Here is a 23,587-nt window from a genome sequence, read left to right as displayed (position 1 = left end):
GATCCTTTGTATCACCCCCAAAGGAAACCCAACCCCATCAACAGTGCTCCCGTCCCCTCCTCCCAGACCAGTGACTCATTTCTAATCTTTCAGGCTCAGTGCCTGTCCCGGAAACTTCACCTAAATGCTGCCAGATGAGTGTGGTCTCTTCATCTGGCTCTTCACTCAAGGCTCACCTGCTATATGGCATGTCAGTGGTTATTCCTTTTGATAGCTGCATCGTATTCCACTGCCTGGATAGGCCACATTTGTCTCTCATCTATCTACCAGTGGTGACTTGCTGCCTTTCAGACTCCGTGGCTGTGTTGCTGTGATTGCCTGACTGCCACGCCCTGGTTCATGGTTGCTGAGCACTGCTCACTCTTGCAAAAAGAGAAGGGAGGTAGCTAAGCCAAGAGCATCTTTTTTGGTGATGAAAACGAGCCTGATTAGTGAGCATGGGGGTAAGAAATCTTGCGTCTACAGAGGCAGCTGCCATGGGGTGGGCCCAGGAGAGTCCAGGTCTCGGTTTCGGGAGCCAGAGTGTCCTGCTTGGGAACAGCCCACACACAGGGTGGCACTCGGGTCACTGGCTTATGCAGGACCAGCTGGCACTGTGGAGGGTGTGCTTGGTCCCCCACGCCCACACTGTACAGTGAGTCTATCCATGGGACAGGCAGCAGAAGCCGCCTGGGGGTGGGCAGGGCCCCCCTGTGGGCACACCTCTACGGTTCCCAGAGCCCAGGACTGTGGTCCTCCTGGGTTCTCCTGGGGGTCCCTGGGTTGTGTGCGGGGGTGGAGGGGTCCCTGTGCACTGTGCACTGTGCATGTCCTTGCCTTTTCACGGCCTGGTCGCTGGGTAAGCAGCCTGAACTTCTGCCAAGGGGGGAGGAGGAGGATGTAAAACCCCACTTCATTCTTTTTTGTGCTAGAGGCTTGGGGAGCCGGGGAGCTGGACCCCAGGGTAAGGGCAGCTTGGAGGTCCCATAACCACTTCATTCCTGGAGTCTTTGAGTTTCATCCCTGCGGGAGAAAGTCAGCCAGAGAGCCTGGCCTCGGGCAGGGCGGGGTGCGGCTGCTATTTCACGGGTGGTGGTGGGGGAGGGTCTTTCACAAGTTGTGCCTGGCTGGGATCACCCAGTCGCCTCCATTTCTCTACCAGCTTTTGACCATTGCTCAGTGAAAAGAAAACTGGCGAGGAGAGGAAAGCAACCTTGGTGTGCGTGCGTGCCTGTGTGTGCCCCTGTGTGTGTGCCCCTGTGTGTGCACGCCAGTGTGCGTGCCCGCGCGTGTGTGTGCGCGTGCCCCTGTGCGCGTGTCTCCCGTGACGTCTCACAGGCTCAGGCGCTGCTGCGTGGTGGATGACTCGCCGGCCCTCTCCCTCCGCCCGCCCGCCCGCCGCCTGCACAGGCTAATGAATCATTTCTAGCTGAGTCCCAGCGGTGCAGGCTCGCGCGCGCGCGCGCCCCCCCCGCCCCTGCGCCCCTCCCGCCCCGCCCCCGCCCCTCCTCCCGGCCCGCCTCCCCCAGTTGTGATTCCACTCGTTCCTCTGCAGTGGCCTCCGCGTGAACCTCCCGATCTGGCGCCGGCTCCCAAGGTAGGCTGAGGTTTATTTTTCCTCCTAAAAATAGCTTCCCGTCTCCCCTTCCCCTTTCTGCAGCTGGAGCTGCGGCCTGGCAGCTGGTGGCCGCAGGACCGGAAACTGCCCGCACAAAGTTTATTTCCTGGCGGCTGCAGGATGCCCTTCAGCCTGGGCAGGTAGCGGCCAGGGCGCCGCCCGGCTGGTGCGGGGCCTCGAGGAGAGGGGAGGGCCCGCCTGCGGCGCGCGAGCTCTGCTGTCCGTGCGATGGTCTGGTCGATGGATGGTCCGGTTCTGAGGAAAGGCTTCTCTCTGGGAGTGGGCGTCCCTGGCCACCCCCTCCCCCGCGCTCCCGAGGGCTTGGGGCCAGCGGTGACCTCGAGGCCCCCTGTCCTCCCCCGCAGGCGGTGGGGTTCTGGTTCAGCGGAGACCGCTTTGGGGCTTCCTGGGGAGCAGCCAGTAGGGAGAGGCGCCCCATCAGCTCGGCTTCATCTGGGACGTGGAGCAGCGAGCTGGCACCTCAGAATCTGTCAATTCATGTCCAGGACGGACTTGAATCATTTGTTTGTCCAAACAGCTGCTCTGGACAGCGCGTGTGCCGTGTGCATGTGTGTGGGTGGGCGTTGAGCGCCGGCACATGCCCCAGCTCCGTTTTCTCCTGGAAATGCAGTGTTTATATGGGGGGGGGTAGGGGGGGACTTCCATGGAGGGGAGCCCCACACTGAAGCTGAGGCCTTTGTCCAAGCAGCTGCTCCTGCCCCCAGGGACCCCCACTGTCCCCACTCTCTGCAGGGCTGGGGACAGGCTGCAGGCAGGCAAGGAACACTCCTTACCCATTGGTCTTCTTTCCTCAGGCCAAGGAGGGCAGCGTTTGGGGGCTCCAGGGGCCCCCGAGCCCTGCTGGGTCTCAGCCTGGCAGGGTTGTAGGATTTGGAGTAGGGGGCATTGGGGGGAGAGGTGAGGGCTGCCTGCATTTCCCTCACCACTCCTGTCACCAGAGGGAGACCCCGCCTGCACCAGGAGCAGCAAATGTCATGGCCAAGCTGGAGCCGGCTCTGCTGTAAGTGGGATTCATGTGGTGGGGGCGGCAGTGGGAATGCCAGCCCTGTGTGGGTGGGCATGGAGCAACCCCAGCTCCTGAGCCAGGAGTGAAGGAGGCGGGCGCTTCGCAGACTCACCTCATTTGCAGGGTGAGCATTCTGGGGGTCTTGTGAAAACAACCGCTCCCCCACCCTGACACCATCCCTCCTGCCTTCTGCCAGCTGGGCTGGGCTCTCTCAGGATCAGCTCCTGTCCTGGTCGCTGGCATTCAGGGTCTGGGTCTTGGCATAGGCTCTTGTGATGTGGGTTCAGAGATCCTGGGTGGGCTCTTTTGTGGGGGTGGCAGCAGGCCTAGGTGCCTTGTGGGGGCCGGGCTATGCCCAGAATAGGGCCACATGGCTTGTCACAGGGCATTGCATCCATCCATGGGCAATCCTGGGTGGTGGCTTCTGAGAAGATGGCAAACTGGGTCAGGAGGGTTGGCCTGGTCCCTAAGCCCAGGGAGAGTTTGATCACGGGGGCTGTCCCGACTGCCTCAGAGCAGTGTTGGGGAACCAGCCTGTGGGGCCTCACGGGGCAGCCGAGATAGAGCTTCCCATGTGGGCTGGGCCTGGTTGCAGGGAGATAAGGAGGCTGCCCTGATGCTGCCACCCCTTCCACATCTGGGGCCGGCGTTTCCAGCCTCTGGGGTGGCAGGTGAAGCATCCACACCAGCTTCAGTTCTGGGGGGCATCTCTGACCCAGCAGGCTGGGGGTTAAGAATCTGAATTCCCAGCTCCAGGGTGTGGCTAGGGGAGGGGCCCCACTTGGCACCCCAGATAGCACTACCCAGGCACTACAATGTGAGCACTGCTGGGGTGTCCTCTTCTCCGTAAGGATGTCTGACCAGAGCCCAGCCCTCTGGCCCCTTGGGTGGCAGAGGCTGCCAGCCAGGATGCAGGTGGCCGGAGGGTGTCCCAGACACTGTGTATGACCCCCCCACCACAAGGATGCAGGGGTGTGGGGCAGGGCCTTCCCCTGCCCTTCTGGGGCCACAGCAGCCACGGCTCCAGGAGGGGGATCCTAGTTCTGGGAACCTGTGGGGGGCACTGGCCCTGCTGGTCTGTGATGGGCCAGAGCAGCAGGCACCAGCTTCCGGATGATTCTGTTCTTGCCCTGGCTCCTTCTGAGTAAGATTGTCATGTGGCATGGCCCTGGCTTTTTGCTCCACCCGTTTGAAAAGCCATCTGGCCTTGTCACATCCTTTGGGAGGCCCACAGTTCTGGGGTGGGCTGCGCTAGGTGGGTGGGGGACTCGCGTCCTCCTCATCTCTGCCAGGGTGCCCTGGCGCCTGCCAGGGTGGCCCTGCTCCAGCCTGCCTGGGCCCTTGCTGCTTACCCTTCCCCCTCCCCGCTCTCCTTCCCTCCCTCCCTCCCTCCCCATCTCCCTCCCTCTCTAGGTTTTGGGAAGCCTCTAGTCTTGCCTGCTTGGAGTCAGAGCCTTTAAGATCCTGATAACACATAGCTCCCTGGTGTTCTGGGGGTGTCTGTGGTCACACTGCAAGTGTCTCCTAATCCAGCCCCACTGGGATACAAGCCCAGATGACCCCTTCAGGTTGGGACCATTGCCCCCCTCCAGGAGACTGAGAAGACTCAGGAGAAGCCGTTTCTCACGTTGCTATAAACCTGTGTCCGTAGCCTCTCCTCGAGGACCTGTCTTTCCCTGGCGCACCTGTGTATCTCTGAAGATGCTCTGGTTTTTTGCCGGGCAGCATTGGAAGCAGCACTGTTTGCATGGACGTTCAAGGGCCACTCCCTTGCCCCACTGGGACATTTCTGGACTTTTTACTGGACTTGGAACCCCATCAGGTGCAGAGGCCTGGCTTCCCAGTCAGAGCAGCTGCTCTGTGCACTGCCTGCTGAGGCAGGGGGTGCAGTCTGGAACAGCAGTGGGGTGTAGAGCCAGCCCTTGGAGTGCTAGTTCTGGCAGAGAAGGGAGGACGGCCCAAGCCTTGTCCGGCGTCTTGTCACCTGTCTGTCCATATGCCAGGCACTCGGCACAGGCTGGACCCTCAGTAAATACTCCCTTAAGGAGCGGAAACAGGGTGTGGAGTGAACCATGTGATGTCCGTGTGGACTGGACACTGGCGCGGGCCTCACAGCTCACAGGGTATTTGATGATGTCTCAAGGACAGTCTTCCCTGAGCTGGGCTCCTGGAAGGCAGTGGGGTGACATATCTCTGTACACCAGTGACGGGGCTGTCTGTTCATGAGCCATTCAACAACTACCGCGGCACACATTCTCAGTGAGCACTAGGCACATAGCAGCAGCAAGCTTGAAGGGCCCCACTCCCTTAGAGACGCCGTTTGGGGTGTGTTGGCCAACCAGCAGGCACATACGTGACCTCAACAGGAGCCCTTCAAGTGGAAGCAGGGCCACTGCAGAGGCCTTGACTGGCAGTCCGGGAGACATCCAGGAGGAGGTGATGTTTATGCTGAGCTGTGGGTGATGAGAAGGACCCTGAGCAGACAGCAGGGCAGAGGCCCCGATGTTTATGGGGCGGAGGCCCGCTGGGATGGCGGGTGTGCAGACAGCGAGTGGAGCATGAGGAGCGGAGGACCCATAGCTTCTGGCACCCTCAGTACCAGCCCTGAAATCCTAGGAGCTTCTGGAAGCAGAGAGGCGGGCACTTTGTCAGCCCATCACAGGAGGGGGTTCCCCCTGGAAGGAGCCAGGGTGCCCTCGACCCTTTCTGGGGCAGCTTTTCCTGCTTGAGGTGCTGGCGGAGCTGGGCAAGACCCCCCACAGCAGACAGCTACGGGCCAGGCCAGCGTGTGCACCCTGATGACCATGCTTAGAGCTGGCGGCTGCTGCAGCTCCACAGGTGGCTTCCTCAAGGTGGGGACCATGGGCTTCCTGCTCTGAGACAAGCACAAACCCTCCTGCTACCTCGATGCCTCCAGGAGAGGCGGAGACGGGCCATATGGTCTCTGGTGCCCCCACCGGGGGTCCAGGAGGCTGGGCAGCGATGTGGCGGGGCAGGAGTGGCTGAGGGCTCAGTCTGTCTGCAGCTCGAGGGGCCAAGCCACAGAACTGCCTGCCTGGGACATGGGGCCCTGCAACCGGGTCTGTGGCTTCCCGCTCATCTAATTTTTTTTTTTTTTATTTTATAACAGTTTATTTTTACATAATTTTGTACATTTTTTTCCCCATCTCAATTGTAATCCCCACGGGTTTCCCATAACCAAGTCACCCATGTGCCATCACCATACTCCCGTGCATTTCTCTCCCCACCCCACCCCCCATTTTTGATCCCATTCCCCACTGCACCCTCACAAAATGTCTCTGGTATATGGCTGTTCATTATTCTTATTATTTTCTCGCCTGGTCCATTATACTCCTGCTATGAGCAAAACCATCCAGTATTTTTCTTTCTCTTTCTGGCTTATCTCACTAAGCATGATCTTTTCCAGCTCCATCCAAGTTGCTGCAAAAGACATGTGTTTCTCTTTTTTGGTTGCTGAGTAATATTCCATTGTATATATGTACCACATCTTTTTTATCCAGTCATCTACTTTTGGGCATTTGGGCTGCTTCCATGTTTTTCCAATTGTAAATAAAGCAGCAATAAACATGGGGGTGCAGGCCACTCATCTAATTTTTATCATGAAAGCGATGAGTTAGAGAAAGGTGGTGTCAGAAGAGCAAGAAGCAGGAAGTATGCGTTGCTTATGGTCCCGCACCAGGGAGGTCGTCAAGGACGGTGTGTTCTCCAGGCTTCCTCCACGAGGATGCTCACACAGCTCACTAGTTTGAATTGTGGCCTAAAAACTCTTAACATGACCGCGTTGGCGTGTTTCCAGGGCATGAAAACTGTGGAAATGTGTTCCAGGCAGCAATAGCTTCAAACCTGCCCCCGGGTCCCTCGGGGCTCTCCCTGCTGATCTCTGGTCTGCTGCTTCCTGGGCCCCCCTGTGCTGGCCCATTGGAGGGTCTCAGGCCACCCCACGCTCCCCAGTGCCAGGCCTCAAGCTGGCTGCTGCTCCCCTTCAGTCCCATACCTTGTCCTGTGAGTTCCCTGCTCATCAGGGTGAAAAGCACCACCCTCACTCCGGAGCCCCATCCCGAGATCTGGGAAGTTCTGCCACTACCCCATCACCCGAGTCTGCTGAGGCTGCAAGAGTTTGCTCATGGCCGCCCCCTGTTTTCTACCAGGACCGGCACACAGTAGGTGCTCAGTGGACGGAGAATGGGGAGCGTGGCACCCAGGCTAGGTGGGCTCACCTGTTGCCCAGGTGGGGCCATCCTTGCTGCCTCCCTCTTCTCGCCGAGCCTCAGGCCAGTGGCCCCTCTGCATGCCACAGGCTGAGAAGGTGGCAAGGGGACACGGCAGCTGCCGGGCAGCCCCACATCTGTTTGTATTAGACTTAGCAGGCGAAGTGTTTCACACCTAGGCAGCATTTTCATTTACGAAGTGTTTCTTACCTTCGTGCCTTTCCTTTTTGCACATAACTCGGCTGAGACACAACCCAGACCATGCCCGGTGTAGACGTGAGTATGCACACTGGGAACCGTCCACTGCACCCTGCTGCACTGCGCACGGTTTACGGCACGGGCCTAGCCCAAAGTGCATGCAGGCACCCCAGACAGTCTGTCCTGGTGGGCATCACGGCCTGGGGTTGGCCGCTGGTTCCCACCCACTTATAGAAGAGAGGACCACCTCAGAGGATTGGCTCCTCCAAGATCACACCACCCAGCAGGCTCAGGTCTGGGTTGATCAAGGTGGACTGGCCCATCATCAAGGGAGGGCAGGTAGGGTCTGCCCCTGGGGCCAGGTGAGGCCCTGGATTCTCTTCTACACATAAGAACAAAGCAGTCACCACCCAGTCCAGAGCATGGTGTGGTCAGGCTGTTTGGATGTGACCCTCTGGCTGCCGGGGGGGTTGGGGCGGGGATGGAGAGGGGGCATATGCATGATGGGATGAGGGCTTAGCTGAGGACAGAGGTCAGATTCCACAGGTGAGGGGAGCCAGCAGGGAGCAACAGGAAGAGCGGTGGACACAAGAGGGTCTGGAGGGGAAGTACCATTCATCCACTTCCCCAAACAGTGCCCTGGAGGAAAGGCAGGTGGTCACTCGGGGGTGCTGTTCAGCCTTGAGGAGGAAGCTCACTGGCCTAGCTGTGAGCCCTGGAGGTGGGGGTGGAGGCGTCTGGGGGTTGGGTGAGCAGGGCTGCTGGGTGCAGGGCGCTAGGCTGCTCTCTGAGCTGAGGTGCTCTGCGGCAGGCTGGCCCCTGTGGCAGGTACTGGGGCTGTGTTAGGCCATCGAGTCTGGGTTTTGTCAGCACGGGGGATGCTGCTTTTGGAGAGAAACACAGCAATAAGCAGGCTCCCCTTCTGGTCCACCTGGTGTCCGTGCTTGGGTGAGCTCTCGGGCTTTCCCCATTGTTGAAATTATCTTCAAAAGGAAAGTTCCAGGAAAAACATTCTAAAAAAGTGCTACTTTCATGAGACTTCCTTGGCCGGGGGATGAGATTTATTATGTGACGCTCTCCAGGACACACGATTCTGTGATTGTAGGTTGTTTTAGGATTTGAGTTAGGAGAAAAAGTGTACAGTGAATTTAGAGATAACTCTTGTGCTTTTGCCCACGTTGTATTCATCATTCAGTCCGTCAGTCAGCCGGACCCCGGCACGTTAGAGGCACAGTGTGAATGTGGCACATGGAGTTTGCGCAGCAGGGGAGGGAGACAAGTCTGAGAAATGCTCTGATGACAACATGGGTGAGAGATGAGGCAACGGGAGACGCCGCTGTGATCAGGCCACTTGTGAGCGATGTTAGTGCCCTTGGCTAGAAAATGGAGAAGGTGTTAATTCCTAAGCTGTAGATGTGTACGCCATTCTAGCCCATCCATCCTCCCTGCATCCATCTGCTCTCCATCCTCCCTCCATCCTCCATCCGTCCATCCTCCATCTGTCCTCCATTCATCCACCCACCAATCCCAGTTATCCACTCCTCCATCCACCATCCACCCATCTACCTACCCATCATCCTGTTCTGTTTTATTTCACGAGTGGTAGTGAGGCCTCTCAGCTGAGCCACAGCCTGGTGGGGGGTGCTCTGAAGTCCTAACAGCTCTCTTCTGGAGCTGCATGCTCAGCAGTGCTGGGGCGAGGTTGGGAATAGGGTAGTTTGGGGGGAATAGGGTAGTTTGGGCATCGTGGGAGAGGTGGGAGGCCGGGGAGTCAGGAACTGAAAAAAAACCTCGCCTGGAAGGAGACCTCTAGGGTTTCGGTGAGATTTATTTCTGTGAATCAGGGCAGGGTGCCTTTAATGGTTTTTAATTAAAATTTAATAAATAAAAAAGAGAGCAAAGGACTCCTTAAATCATTCTCATTCTTTGTTGCTCCATACTGGGCAGGTGCGGTGCTGGTCATATAGAAACTTTGGGGAAAGAGACTAGGCGCAGGCTGTGGGATGGCGTTTGTGCAGAGGCTCCGAGGGCCCCATGCTGCGTCTGGACCTGCACCTGTCCCAGCCCCACAGATCCATTTGAAAGCCCCTTTAGTGGGGACAGTGCCAGTCCCTTGATTCCTCCTTCCTACTAGGCCACCGGCGGTGAGCCCAGCAACGCTCCCTGGGGAGAACTGACAGCCTGCTGGGCTCCTGCAGGGTGTGGTCAAGACTCCATCATGGCATGAGTGTTTGCACCCCAGCAGTGAGTGAATTGCCGATCACCTGCCGGCCTGGCGGTCGCAAGCCAGCGTGGGTGTGCCCAGACGCCTCCTCCAGGAGACCTCCATCAACTGCCTGCTGCGTTGCTGGCGCTCCAGGAGCCCCGAGGACCACACATGAGCCCTGCTCTCCTAGGGTGTTTGCTTTTCCCCTTCTGTCCTCTGTGCACTCGTTCACCAATGCCCAGGTAGATGCCGTGTGTTTTGCTGAGCTGGACCTGGCAGCACAGCTTCAGTAGCAGGGGGCCTCTGGGGGCCTGGAGGCACGGTGGCCAGGGGCAAAACCTACAGGCCCCAGAGGGACGCCACCCATCTGGCCAGGAGGTGTTTCGGTGCAGCGTCCAGGCCCAAGGTCTCCGGGAGGTGGCGGCTGTGTGCCAAGCAGAGACCAGGGGCGGTGGCTGAGTGCTTGTACGGGGCATTGGTTAGCAGCAGTGAGAGACCAGTGCTGGTTTGCTTGGAGCAAGCTGGCCAGCCAAGGTGGGCTGCAGGGACCAGAGCGGCGGGGACTGAGGGTCCTCTGACGCCACCCTCCCCGAGCTCCAGGCAGCCTGCGCTCCAGCTCTGCCTCACTGCCATCCTGCTCTTCCTACGTTACCAGCTGCCCTCCTTCAGGGCATGGGTGCCCATGGATTCCTGCCTGTGGGCACTGCAGACAAAGGGCTGGGGCGGGGCCTCTGTGGGCGGGGCTTCTTTGGGTGGGCCCTGTGGGTGGTGGGGTGTGAGTGGGGCTTCTTTGGGAGGGGCTCCAGGGGCGGGGCTTTGTCCAGGACTGGACAGATTCCAGGAACAGCACAGCTCAGGATCACCTAACTTCCAAGATACAGCTTCTAGGGTACAGGAATAGGGAGGCATGGTGGTGGGGACCCAGAGGGACCCCCCCCAAGCTGACATGGTGCCCCTGTTCCTGCCTGTAAGGGTGTGGGCACTCGCCAGGCCAAGACCGCTCAGGCCCTCAGCAGCCCTCTGGGGCCACAAGGTTGGTGGCTACACTGCTGGCAGGCAGCCAGCCAGGAAGTGGCCTTTGCCACCACAGACGTGGATTCCTGGGAATCCCAGTGTGCTTCAGATTGGCCTTGGGGAACCTGAGCTACGTGCTGGCTGAGCCCCCAGACTTCTGTCCCTCCCTGCTGTGAGCCGAGCACAGGGCCACAGGCATCATTCCTATGCCCCCCTCCAAGGCTTCTGCTGTCCCGACTGGCAGTGCCTGAGGTCGGGGGCAGCATGGGGCTGCAGACTCAGGGTCAGCTGTGAATGGGCCGAGAACACACAGAGGTGGTTCAGGCAGGCCGGCGTCATCTCCAAAGGAGACCAGGCCAGAGCTGCCGCCGGCCGGCTCTGTGGGAGGAAGCGGGCCTTTCTTTTGTAGACCTTCTCTGCACCTCTGAGTCACCTGAGCTGTCCCACATTGAGAAATCTTTACTTTTTTTTCTTATCTGCCTGCTTTGTTCCCATGTCATCACTTGGCGCTTGCGTTCAAGAAAGCTTGGATGCCTTTGCTCCACTGAATCTCCTTCAGTCATGAAAACAGTGAGGGCCAAGGAGTGCAGGGCTGGGCACCCCCGTGGCGAGCGAGTGCGTCTGCAGCCTGCTGAGGGTCACGGCAAGGATGTGCCCAGCGGCCCTCAGTCATGTCCACCTCTGGGTCACACCCAGGCGTGTCTCAGGTGCCAGCAGTCTGTCACTGCCCAGTGCGTACAGTTGGTTTCTGGGACCCCTGTGCTCTTCTTCTGCTGTCGTGCCCCCCCCACCCCCCGTCAGGCCCCTCCCCTCCCCCTTCTTCTCCCTTCCATCCTCTCCCCACCCCTGCCCTGCCCCTCCTCCTCCGCTTCATACCCTTGCGCCTCAGAGTCACTGCCCTGTCTCGGTGGCCTCCTGCCAGCTGGCATGTGGTGCCAGCTTATTGGGGTGTGGAAGCTGTGCCCGGGCTCGGAGGGCGGCAGACGCCCCTGCTGCGGGGCTGCCGGCCCGCTAAACGCCCTGGCCCCAGTGCCCGGGCCCTGCTGGGCTGCCAGCACTCGCTTCCTCATCAAATCCTCATCCTGGCAGACTCAGCCTGCTCTTGGCACAGCCTGCACTTGGTCGCAGCGGTGATTTAATGTGGGACTTGTACGGCTGCTCTCCAGCCCCGATCCCACCTGGCCCAGCTGGTCCTGCGTGGCATTCCTTCTCGCAGGGGTGAGGTGGATGGCCTGGTGGGTTCTGTGCAACAGCCACCCTCCCAAGGAGGGGCTGGGGGAGGCAGGACTGCTGTGTGCTTTGTGGGCACGAGGGAGAAGGATGTGATGAACCCCCAGCCAGATACAGCCCGGAGCCTGGTCCTGCTTCGTTGCTGTGGCTGTGGGTGAGCAACCTTCATCTGGTGTTGGTAGAGAATCGCATCTACGCGGGAGTAACAGGATGAGATGAGTTTTGGCCTCTGAGGTCTTGGTCACCACATGCAGGCGTTTCCCCTGCTTCTGTCCATGCTGTGTGGCCTTGGCACATGGACTGTGGACAGTGGACAGGGGATCCTGACAGTGGACAGGGGATCCTTCTGGTCCTAACATCCTGTTGTTGAGTTGCTTGTCCGGAGAGAATTCACGGGAGTGGGAGTCTGGCTGACAGTGTATTTGAGAACCTGGCAGTGCTCCCCATAGCCCCCTTGGGCTGGCCGGGGGTGGGGGTTTCCTCTTCTCAACCTGCCCCTCATTCACGGGAGACGTTTGCAGGTATCCTTGTGCCCCAGGCTGTCAGCCCTGGGGATGCGTGAGAGTGAACACAGACCAGTGTGTTCCTGTGTGCCCTGGGGTTCCATCTGCTGAGGCCTGGGGTGTGCGGGGTGGAGGGGTCAGACTTCTCTGATGCGTGACACTTGCTGAGACTGGAGGAAGGATGCGGCCTTGGGGGGTCTGTGAGAATCAAGATCTGAGCTGGGGTGGGGCTTTACTTCTCTAGGGCATGTGAGGCTGCTCTCTGCGTGAGGGGGACTCGAGGAAGTCCAGGAGTAAGTAGCTTGATCTGTGTCTCCACTGTGGCTGTGGTGTGACTTGGGGGCACCATGGGGAAGCCAGGGTGCAGTGGGAGCAGCGGCAGGTGCCCAGGCGGTGGGTGGTGGAAACTTGGGTGAAGGGTGATGGGGGCTTGGATGGGGAGCAGATGTGTGTCCCTCACTCCAGAGCCCCAGGGGGGCCCCCAGGGTCTGGCTCCCAGTCTGGCCAAGGAAGCTGCGCATGAGGTCATGCCGTCCCCACTACCCCCTTGTCCTTCCTGCCCCCACAGCCCTGGCGCCTGGCGAGGCTCACTGGTTGCTGCAGTCACCTGGCCCCCACGGTGTTCACATGGTTCCCCCCATCCCGGCAGCTCGGGGGAGAACTCTGACCAGCTGCCTGCGTGCCCCTTTGCAGCCAGTCACAGCACTGCTGCCCATGCCTCTGTCTTTCAGTGTCCCTCCCTGCACCCCCTTGGAGGGACCTTTGGGTCGCCACTGGTGTGAAGGGTGTGGGGCTGTGTGGGTCCTTGCAGCTGGTTCTTTGGGGGACACTACTTCAGGGGGCCCATGTATGCTTGGGTGGGGTCCTGGGAAATTGGGGCATGGTGGGCATCTGCCCATGTGCTGCTCATGGGACCGTCCTGATATGGAGCTGCCTTGCGGGGCCTCCAGAGAGGCTGAAGGTGGTATCCAGGCTGGGAGGTGAGGGCCAGCTTCGGAGGCTGCTGGTGAGGCAGCAGCTGGAAGGCGGGGACGCCCCAAGGGGTGGGGCGCCGGCCAGGGCTGCCCTGGGGGTGTGCCTCGACCTGGCAGAGCTGGGCCGCCCTCAGCCTCCTCTGTTGCCAGGGCTGTGCTGGCCCGGGAGGGCTTGCCCTATGGCCTGTATCTGGCCAACGTGCCTTTGCTCAGAACTTTCTCCGAGTCACTGAAATTGACACGATGGCCTCAGCCCGCAGAGTGGCCAGGTGAGGAGGCAGGTGAGGCTCCAGCAGATGAGCAGCTCTAAGGAAAAAGAGTCCACCCATCACAGCTGGGGCCTGCTGGGCACCAGGGCCAGCCGGGTGCCAGCTAAGAGCTGGCCATGCAGGGTGGCAGGTGGCCGGATAACAAGGCAACCATTGCTCTGAGTTTGGTTCGGAGGTGCGGGATGACACTGGCATGGCCCGTGAGTGTCCCTGCATTGGGACATGTCTGCTCTGAAGTGGTGGCCCCACGCAAACTTAATGCTGTGTGAACAGTGGGGCCCCAGCCGCCCAGAGACATCCCTGCTTTTGCTGACCCAGGCTGGGATGGGCAGCACCAGGAGCATCTGCACTGCCCTGCCTGAGGGGTCTCCCGGAGCTGCCGTCTCTCCTGGCCAGAGGCTGAGGCCTGCTGCCCACCCAAGGGCTCTGGGCAGCCGACCCGGCTGCGCTGCCTCTCAGAACTCCAGAGCTGCTAGGGACCCACCTCTGAGGTCAGGAGCGCAGAGGACAAGTGTCCAAAGGATGAAACCCTTGCTGCACCAACCCATTACTCCAGCTTGAAGTGGGATTTGGGGGCTCCAGCACTTGTTTGGGGGTCTTAGCAAATGGGCTTTGGCCTCTGCTAAGACAGAAATGACCACCACTCGGCCATGGGTGGGCCAGGGCCTCTGGTCCAGAGATGGGGCTGCCGGGCCAGCGACCTGCCTTCTCTGCCTACATGTGCTGCTGTGCACGGGGCCGGTGGGGGTTGGTCTGACCATGTGGTCCAAAGGGCGCTGCTCTGGAGGCCAGGAGCAGGGCCGCTCGGGAAGGGGCTGTCTTCCGGGGGCACCTCATTCCTGGGGTGAAACAGGTGCCAGTGAGGCATGAAGGGTGGACAAGGTGAGCTGGGCAGGCATTAGTGAGGCACTCACTGGGGTGGGCATCGGCTGCACAGTATGGGGGCAGCCTCCCTGAAAGTGGGCAGGATGGCCATGGGGAGGGGCGGAGCTGGGGGGAGAGAGGGGTGCCCATGGCCAGGCAGAAGCGCCTGCAAAACGGGGCTTGGTCTCTTCTGTGACGTGGCCCTGGATCTGGCACTCACAGGCGAGAGGGGAAACCTATGTGTACTGCACTGAGAGGAAATAAAGAAGGTCTGAAACAGGGCGCAGGGGAAGAGAGGAGCTGGCCAGTGCTGAGCTCGGGGGCGGGGCTGCTCTTGCTCCTGCCCATGAATACTGAAGGCGACTTGGCTGCGGAGGACCCAGGGCAGCAGAGCAAGCCTCCTGACCTTTTGTCAATGTGCTCAGTGGAATATGACTCTCCCAGGCTCCTATTTCCCCAAAACGTTGCTGTCTTCTTGTTTCATGGCTGCAATGGCTCATTTTCTCCTGAGGCAGAACGAGCAGACGGACATGTTTTGGCCTCTCCTGCACCCCCATCAGTGCCATAGTAAAGTCCCGCCCAGCCCGCACGAGAGCCAGATGCTGCCTACTCTCAGAGAAGGGGAGTGCTCCAGGGCCCGAGCTCCCCGGCCCTGGCCAGCACAGTGGGGAGCAGCTGGCAGGGTCAGAGCTGAGCTCAGGGACCCCTGGCGTCTCCAGCCCCCTCCTGGCTCCGGGCAGCTGTGAGGTCCTTTCTGGTCTGGGTTGTCCAAGTACAGCGGTGGGGGCAGGCCAGGGAGGCATGAACATGGCGGACTCAGCCCCGGGGGGCAACAGCTGTGTGATCCTAAATATATATGCTTGGGGGTCAGGTCAGCTGTCCAGCTGCCCAGCCCTGTTGTCAGAAGTTCTCCTTACAAGATATTTAGAGCAAAGTAAGGGACATCCCGAGAGGGAGTTTGAAAAGAGCCACAGGGTAGCGGCTTCAAAGCCCCATCAGAGATCAGAAGTCATGTCCTTGGCCAGGGAAGATGACAGCTACTGGGTTGGAAGAGGGGACTCACGAGCACGGTGAAGTGGGGCTGTGCTGTCTGCGCGTGCCTCAAACCCTCTTCAAGGTCCTCCATCCATGCCCTCAGGCGGACTGGTTGGTGCCATGGGCTTTGCTCAGCCTCATGACCCCTCAGTTTGGAGCATGGGCCATGGCAGGACAGGGCCAGGACACCTGCCTGTGCTTGACCTCCTGGAGACCAGAGCTCCTTGGCCCCTATGGGCTGTGGGGGACGTGCTGTGGATGACACCATGGGGTGGGGTGTGCTGGGGCTGCCTCCCCCATTCTCTGGCGACAGCACATCTGCCCCAGCAAGCCTCCCAGGAAAGCTGCTGAGTCCCCCTGGGCCCTGAATGGAGGCATGCCTGGAAGGGGGGATCTCTAGCTGTGACCAGCTTGAGTGGGTCCTACTGGAGCGAGGCCAGTCGAGGGCCAGGGCCTCATAAAGGAAGAGTGAGCACGTGAGCACAGACACAGGGCGGAGGCAGGGGCGGGAGGGTGTCTCCAGGGCCAGCACCGGCCACGGGACTGCCGAGGTCTGGAAGCCCGAACGGCCGGAAGGAGCTGACCCTGTCACTGGCCAGGGCTCACCTCTGCGGCCTCCTCACTCGTGAGCCTCCTCGCACACTGCATGCACAGGCTTTAGCTGGGGGCATGAGCAGGCCGCGGGGCCCTGCCGCTGAACAGGGCCAGCAGGTGTTCTCGTGGGCTGTTAACAGGCTGTGTCACGATTTCTGTATTTCTTGTTTAAAATGCCAATTTCGCCTTGGAAAAGTGGCCCCCGCGTGGTGCTGAGGTGCAGTCCGGCATCGCCAAGCACAGGAGGCTGCCAGGCACCCTATGCAAGGACGCATGGTGGGTGCACATTGTGGGCGGCAGGCGCAGGTGTCCCCCCTCTCTGAGCTCAGTGGTGACGAGTGGCAGCGTGGCCAGCGAGGCCGTCTTGGAACAGAACCTGCTTGAAGGGCTCCTGAGCCTGCTAACTCAGCGTTTGCTGTGACGTGTAAACTGGGCCGTGACACTGGGCATCTCCACCTGGGCCCTAGCTCAGAAATGTGGGAGGATACGCTCATTTTGCTTGTGGCACTTAGTTAAAGTAGCCCTGTAAATGGGGTGCCCATCTGGGCTCTGGCCACTGCAGGGCCAGTCCTTTGCATGGCCTAGTGGGAATGTGGGACTGGCTGACCGCCATGACTAGGGTCCTGTGCTGGGCAGACAGGGGAAGCAGATGTGCCCTCAGAGTTCACACCCCATGGAAGTGACAGAGAGGAGATTGGGACCAGGACCGGTGAAGTGCTTCTGTCTGGAGAGGGGACATAAGGGAAACAATGCAAGCGCCTCCAAGGATCCTCCCCAGAGTGTACCTTGTTCATCCCGAGCACCCTGTTCTCTGCCCCATTTGCGTGACTGCTACTGTGTCCCCCCCATCCAAACCGCACACTTCTCGAAGGCAGGGCCATGAGGCTCTGTTGCGACTCTGGTCCCATGATACAGATACATGGACAATAGAAAAATGACATTAAAAACTGGGCATCCGACCCTCCCTGGTGGTACAGCGGGTTAAAGCACAGCACTGAGAAGCTAAAGCCACTTCCGCATGAATTAGATTCCCCGCCTGCCCCGGAGGTGACCACATGGCACGGCAGACCTCTCCTGACCTGCCCACTGCTCCCCTCAGCAGTGTACTTCGTCAATCTGCCTGTTCTGCTCCCCGCTCTGTCTCTGGTGAAGCCTCTCGCCATCCCAGTGCCTCTGGCCTGTACCCAGTTCTGTATGCACAAATAAATCTTTAAAAAAAAAACAAAACTGGGCATCCCAGAGGAAAGTAAAACTGCGAGACTATCTAGAAGAGCAACAATAATCCTCCCTATGTGCTAGGAATTGATCAGCTTTTTCTGGAAAGGCTCTGGCTTTGCAAGCTGAACTGGCTCTGTGCAGTGTCTCAGCTGTGCTGCAGCTGTGTGTCCACAGGTGGCTGTGGCTGTGTGCACATAAAATTTTATTTACAAAAACAAGTGGGGGCCATTGTTTCCTGACTCCTGCATATGGACACTTAAGACTGGTCCAAAGCTGCACTCAGAGGAAAACATATAGCTTTAGGTCCTTTCCTTTTAAAGAGTGTCAAAAACACAGACCAATTAACCAAAGCATTCAGCAGTGGGAGGGCAAGACCAATGAGATAAAGTGGAAGCACAGTGGAATGAATAAAGGGGGGAAATAAAAAGCAAATTAGCAAACAAAAGTAGAGCTGGCAGCCACCTCAAGGGCTGTTGCTTTATTAAAATTTTGTAAAGGAAAATGTTATAAGTGTCAAAACATGTTAATTAATCACTAAATACCTCAGAAGACGTCCCACTGCGAAGACACAACACTTTGTTCTTTCAGTGAGGAGCTTAGCCAGGGCCGCTGAGCTTTGAAAATGCACCAATCCTGTAAACATTCCACATCAGTTCATAGACACTAGTCACTTAGATACATGACTGAGGAGCACCAGAGGGGCTATTCTTTGAGCAGACTAACGGAATGAAAGGCACCCAAGCGAAGGTCCTTTCCATCTTCTGTTCAGCTCCGGCTCTGGCCCTATGGATCTGTGGTGCAGCGTGGGGTGCTTGGGACACTGGCCATGGGTGGACATTGGGGCTCAACCTCGTCCCTCCACTTCCTGCCCCTGTCCCTGACACACAGCTACAGCTCTGTCTATACAAGGGGGTGACACTATTCCTTCCTTTGTGGGGGTGGAGGATGGTATGTCTGCTTGCCAGCACCCTGTGACCTTGGCGACCCCTGCATTTCTCTCTAATGACACACTTTAAACCTGTCTTCTGAGCACCTCCCGCTGGGGCAGCCTCACCCCTGCTTCTAGGCCCAGGCCTTGCTGACTGCTTGCCATTTGGAAGCCCTGCCCCCCTGCAGAGTAAAATGGCAAAGGACGTATCTTTATGGGATGCCTGAAGCCTAAAGTGTCTTCTTCCAAAGTGTCACTGAGCAGTTCCCAGGGGGTGGGGAGCCCTCAACACCCAGGGGTGGCTCTGCCCTCCTGCAGGAACAGCACCTCCTTGGAGCTCCCCTGCGCTGAGCAGCCTCTCTGTGACATTTACAAAGCAGTTTTTATTTTTAAAATGAACCAAGGCTGTGCAAATTTTGTTCAAGAAAGCGCTGCTTGAAATCTCTTGCTATTTTCCTCCAAGGTCAGAGGCTTGCATTTATTCCCGGCAGTTTTCTTTCAGGACACAGGCCTAGATTATAAATGATGGGTCATATGCCCACCGCTCATTTTGGAGGGTAAACCTCTCTCCCTGTCACTCCCCTTCAACCCCGGGAAACAGTGATCCTTGAGAAAACAACTCCAGTCCTTGCTGCCTGCTGATGGGTGAAAGGGTCTTCAGACATGTAGATCCCGTTAGGTCTTTCCAGAGTGGCAGGCATGGGCAGTGGACAGCGGGCATGGCAGTGGACATGGGCAGTGGGTATGCACAGCAGCCAGTGGTCAGTGGGCAAAGTCACAGGCAGTGGTCAGTGGACACAGGTGCGGCATGGGCACTGGCAGCAGAGAGTGGACAGGGCAGCAGACATGGGCAGCAGGCATGGGCAGTGGGCAAAGCAGCAGGCAAAGCAACAGGCAGTGGGCAGCTGGTAGTGGGCAGGGCAGAAGAAAGTGAGCAGCAAGCATGGGCATGGGCAGCAGGTAGTGGGCATGGGCAGCAGGTAGTGGACATGGGCAGCAGGCAGCAGACATGGCAGCAGGCCTGGGTGGTGGGCAGTGGACATGGGCATGGGCAGTAGGCAGGACAGCAAGCATGGGCATGGGAACAGCAGCACTGACTGCTGTTGCCTGTCTCTAGGAGGCTCCCGCAGCGCGTCTCAGAGGCCAAGACAGGAGCCGCTCTGTGGGTGTAAGGGTCTGGGTGTGCTGGTGGAGGGGCGCTCCGTCCTCCTCACCCCAGACAGGCAGGTCGCAGCTCTGGCTTTCCCCAGCACTGTCCTGGAGGCCTTCCCTTGAGTGGGGTGTGGCCACAAGAGGGCTGCATGGAGGAACCAACGGGTCTGCCGGGGCCCCAGGCCTGGAGCAGGACACCTGTGGTGGGGCCTCGGCCAGCTGTGCTGGGGGCTCGGGACCGTGGCTGGTCATCGCCATGTGGGGTGTGGAGGGGCACACCTCTACTCTGCAGCAACTCTGTGTTCCTGCTGCTTTTAAAATCACAGTGACTTCAGATGCCCCTACTTGATGGAGAGAGAATACTAATTATTCTGATTATAAATTCATCATAGGTATTTTTAACGTGGAGGAAATAATTTGGGAAAATTTTAAATCACTGTTACACGTCTTCTAACCCAGTCATCGTGATGGTGCTTGAGCAGCGCTTTGCTGGGGTTTAGAAAATGTTCGCAGAGTGAGTGTGTTCTGGGGGATGTTAGGGCATTTTTCTCTGATCATCGAGCATATTTACTGATGATTGGGAGCTGCTTTTTTATTTTTTACAACTTGTAAACTTTTTCAGATTTTATTTCAGGGCCAGGCTGCAGCTCCCCAACATGTGCCCTGTACCCTCCTGGTTTTTAGCAGTGACCACATTATCTGTGCACCCCACCAGCTGGGTGATCAGCCACTTCTGCTGTCTTCCTCTGAGATAAACTTCGAAAAGTGGGGTTTCTGGGCCAGCAGGTCTGTGTCTGGGAGGCGTTTGGCAGATGGCAGAGGGGGGAAGGTGTTGTCTGTCCCCATCAGCAGTATACCTGGGGCTGGACCTCCTCCTCCCTTGAGGAGCCTTTTCTCATTTCTTTTTTTTTTTTTTTTAAAGATTTATTTATTTATTCGTACAGAACTGGGGTACAGGCCAGAGGCTCAGGGGCGGTGAGAGGCTTCACCAGAGACAGAGTGGGGAGCAGAACAGGCCGATTGATGAAGTACCCTGCTGAGGGGAGCAGCGGGTGGGTCAGGAGAGGTCTGCTGCGCCATGTGGTCACCTCCGGGGCAGGCGGGAATCGAACTCATGCAGAAGTGGCTTTAGTTTCTTAGTGCTGTGCTTTAACCCGCTGCGCCACCAGGGAGGGCCTTTTTCTCATTTCTTATAATCTCTTGTAGAGAAGCTAGCAAATAGGGACAGGCAGGCAAAGGCATTGCCATCAGCAGTGTGTCCATCCGTGGTCCTTGTGCTGGGATGCAGTGGCCCCATCTGCGTGGACATGTCACCTGCATGTCCCCTGAGGAATCCATGCCAGGGCAGATGTTCTGGACAAGGCGACTCCAGGTGGCCAGTGGGGCTAGCTGAGTCCAGCATGCCAGGACGTCTTGCGGTTGGCAGTGGCAGATGCTGGCTGGTGGCAGCTGGAGCCCAGGAGGCAGCACCCATGAGCCAGGCGGCTTTGGACTGAGGCTGGACCAGGGGAACTTCACCCGGACCACTGCAGTGCTCAGGTCACACCTCGGCTGTGCAGGACACACTCAGGCCAGCCAGAGCTGGGGTCTCCAGGGCAACCGCTGACCTTCGTGTGTCAGTCCCCGCTGCTGCTGGATCACCAGGTGTGAGGCTCCTGCCGAGATGATCTGCCCCCGATGCGAAGGCGCCTTGAAATGACAGCGCTTTTAATCTCCCTATTCGATGTGTATAGATTCCTTTTAATGGCTAATCTTCCTGGACTGGGTAATGAATATGGCTGCTGGCAGTGACAGGATCGATCTGCAGCTGTGTCTGCCCTCAGGGATCAGAAGCTGAGAGGGCCCAGAGTTCCTTTATTGGGGACCACAGAAGGCCGGGCTGTGCCTCTCCATCTTGGTCGGGCATCTCCGGCCTCGGCCTCGCCTCAGATGGGGGCACCCTGCCCTTGCTGTGACTGAGGTGGGGAGGCCCGCGTTCCCCTAGCTGGCTCGTCTGGGCTCTGGCTCTGTCGGGCCCTTGCCCGTGCACTCTGCGGCCACTCGTGGACTGCTCTGCTCACCATCTTCTGGGGGCACTGCCTCAGAGGGTCCCTGCTCTCTCTTGCCCCGTTGTTTGAGGGCGCCTCTGTGAGGGCCCTGGAACGTGGTAGCAATGTGCTTGTCCTTTAGGCAGGCTCGTTTTGCCTGGCTGCCTCTGCGGTGCTCAGGGATTCTGAGCTGGTGAGTGCAGGAGAGGTGGGCTGGCCAGTCCCTACGCCTGGGCAGAGAACTCAGACTGCTTCTTCCTTCCATGTGTGTGGGCTCCGTCTTCTTATCGCAAGTTGAGGGCCCTGCTCTTAATGTGGGTGGTCTCTTCTCCCTGGGCCCACAGGATTGTCCTCCCGGATGTCGCCTTGCTCCCCCTCTCCATCATCCTGTGGCCTCTTCCTTCCTGAATCGGGGCGCTTTCCAACTTCAGGGGGCACTGCCCTGTGCCTTGACCAGTAATTCCGCTTCTTACCCAAAGGTGTGTTGGGTACAGAGCCCGCCTGAGGAGAGGCAGAGGTGGGGTGGGCTGGGCAGGCGCCTGAGTGGGCTTGTGGAAGCAGCTGCCTGGACGCTGGTGATGTTGGTGCTGGTGGCACAAACCACCGCCCCCACAGGATGGACTGAAGTTTCAGGCAGACCCCCTCTGGGACTCGGGGCTTCTTCTGGGACCCCAGATGGGATGCCTACTCTGTGCAGCAGTTTGGGGTTTTACCTCTACAGATGAGGATGCTTGCCATGCAGTCTGCGACCCTAGCACCCAGGGGTGAGCACCCTCAGCCACAGATGCTCCTCTGCAGGACTAGCTGGGATCCCCAGGCCCAGGCCCCTGTGGCAGCTGCTCTTGGCTGGGCAAGGGTGTGTCTTCAGGAAGTGGGGGCCAGGGGGCATGCCCCACCATCACCCCCACCATCTGTCCTCAGCCCAGCAGCGTCCAGCCATGGACAGAAGAGTGGGCCTGTCACGGGGACCAGGTGCCTGGGTCAGCCTGTGTGGCCAACTAGGAGGCGGTAGATGGCACCTGCGCACCTGCAGTGAGTCCTGAAGCCCCATAAGGACCTCGAACCCCCAGTGGCCAGGCAGGGGTTCACCCTGAGTCGGCTCTGCCATGGCAGTTAGGCCCTAGCGCTCCTGTCAAGCCTTACTACCTCGGTTTCCTTGTCTGCTCTTGAGGAGGGACACCCAGCATGGTGAAGCCCTGTCTCCAACATGACTGTGGGCGCCCTCTCTCCCTGCGCCCCGGGCCCCCGGGCCGCAGGACCAACACTTCAGTTAACTCCAGGCGCTAATGGGCCCTCGGCCCATGAGGCTGATTATCAGAGAATCTTGAGCAGCAATTATGATGCGGGAGGCAGGAAAGACAGCGAGTCACCAGCCAGCGGGGGCTGGCACTGTGCCAGGCTTCACGTCACTTACTGACTGCCAGCTGGGCTGCTGCCCAGCGCCTGTCAGAGCGGGTCAGGTGCTGCGCAGAGTGACCAGGAACTTTGTCTATTTGAAATGGTAAAAAGAGGAAGGGGGCTAGGGGCTGCCCTGCCTGTGATCCTGAAGCTGGCATCACCTCTAGGGAGTGACTCCTCTCCTGGTAACAGGTGCCCACCAGGGTTGGCTTCCCGAAGGCAGGTCCTTCCTGATGTGGGCAGTGCTGGGCTCCCACTGGCTGGCCTCTGCACTTGGGTGCCCCACGTGGCCACCTGCCCTGTGGAGGGCTTTCGAGGCAGGGTGTCCGTGGGAGGCAGGTCTCCTGGCCTGGGGAGAGGAGGCCTTTCCTGAGACGACACTGGCCGCCAGGCGCCATCACCCGCCCGTCCACGCGACTCCTCAGTGGGCTGCCAGCTCAGGGCTGTGTGGAGCCCAGCGAGGTCAGAGCCAGGCCTGCCTCCCACTGGGGGCCTCTCCAGGTCCTTCCCTCGCCTGGGACAGGTGCAGAGACACAGGACCCGCCTGCTGGGTTTTGAAGGTCTAGAGACACGCAAGAGGCCAGAATCTTACTCAGTGTGAGTGGCAGTCATCTGTGCTGATGAGAACCTTAAAACGGCAAATGAGACTCCTGAATGATTTTAATAGAATAACCCCAAGCTGAAATTTAGTTTGAAAATGTTAAGATGGAAGGACTTGTCTGTGCTTGAAGTTCCTCACATGACCCTTGCAGGGCTTTCATGAGCCCAGAGTCAGCTTCCCAGCGAAGCCCCTGGCCTGGTCAGGGCAGGATAGGTGGGACTTCCTGCCCCCAAGGTGCGTCTCCAGGTGGTGGGAAGGCGTTGTGGAAGGCTCCGGTGGCCTGAGTGTCCCAGTGCAGCAGCACAGATTGAGTGTCCCAGGGGAGCAGTGATTTACTGGACAGGGACAAGAGGGAGGCTCCTGGGCCTGGCCCTGCATGGCTCATAGAGGCCCAGCATCTCCACCATCCAGGATGGACCTCTGGCCGACCCTCTGGATGCAGAGCCACTGGGTGGCTCTGGGGAGGTTTTTTTTTTTTTTTTTTTTTTATTCATATTGACTTCATCATCGACTTTACCATTAA

At 58.8% G+C, this 23,587-nt stretch overlaps 1 protein-coding gene across 8 annotated transcripts in view; it reads left to right on the top strand.

The window, feature by feature from the left end:
- The first annotated feature begins 1,492 nt into the window (after positions 1–1,492).
- The window catches only part of RIMBP2 (RIMS binding protein 2), a 112,774-nt gene continuing 90,679 nt past the window's right edge, over positions 1,493–23,587 (top strand). For all 8 annotated transcript variants that reach the window (XM_012731046.1, XM_012731052.1, XM_012731045.1 and 5 more), the window contains exon 1: positions 1,493–1,576. The gene's annotated coding sequence lies outside the window, so the exon portion shown is untranslated. The remainder of the gene's footprint in view (positions 1,577–23,587) is intronic.

The sequence above is a fragment of the Condylura cristata genome, unplaced genomic scaffold (assembly GCF_000260355.1).
Source record: "Condylura cristata isolate star-nosed mole 26May11 unplaced genomic scaffold, ConCri1.0 scaffold00029, whole genome shotgun sequence".
In the NCBI taxonomy this organism is placed as follows: domain Eukaryota; kingdom Metazoa; phylum Chordata; class Mammalia; order Eulipotyphla; family Talpidae; genus Condylura; species Condylura cristata.
This window is presented reverse-complemented; position numbering and strand designations above follow the sequence as displayed.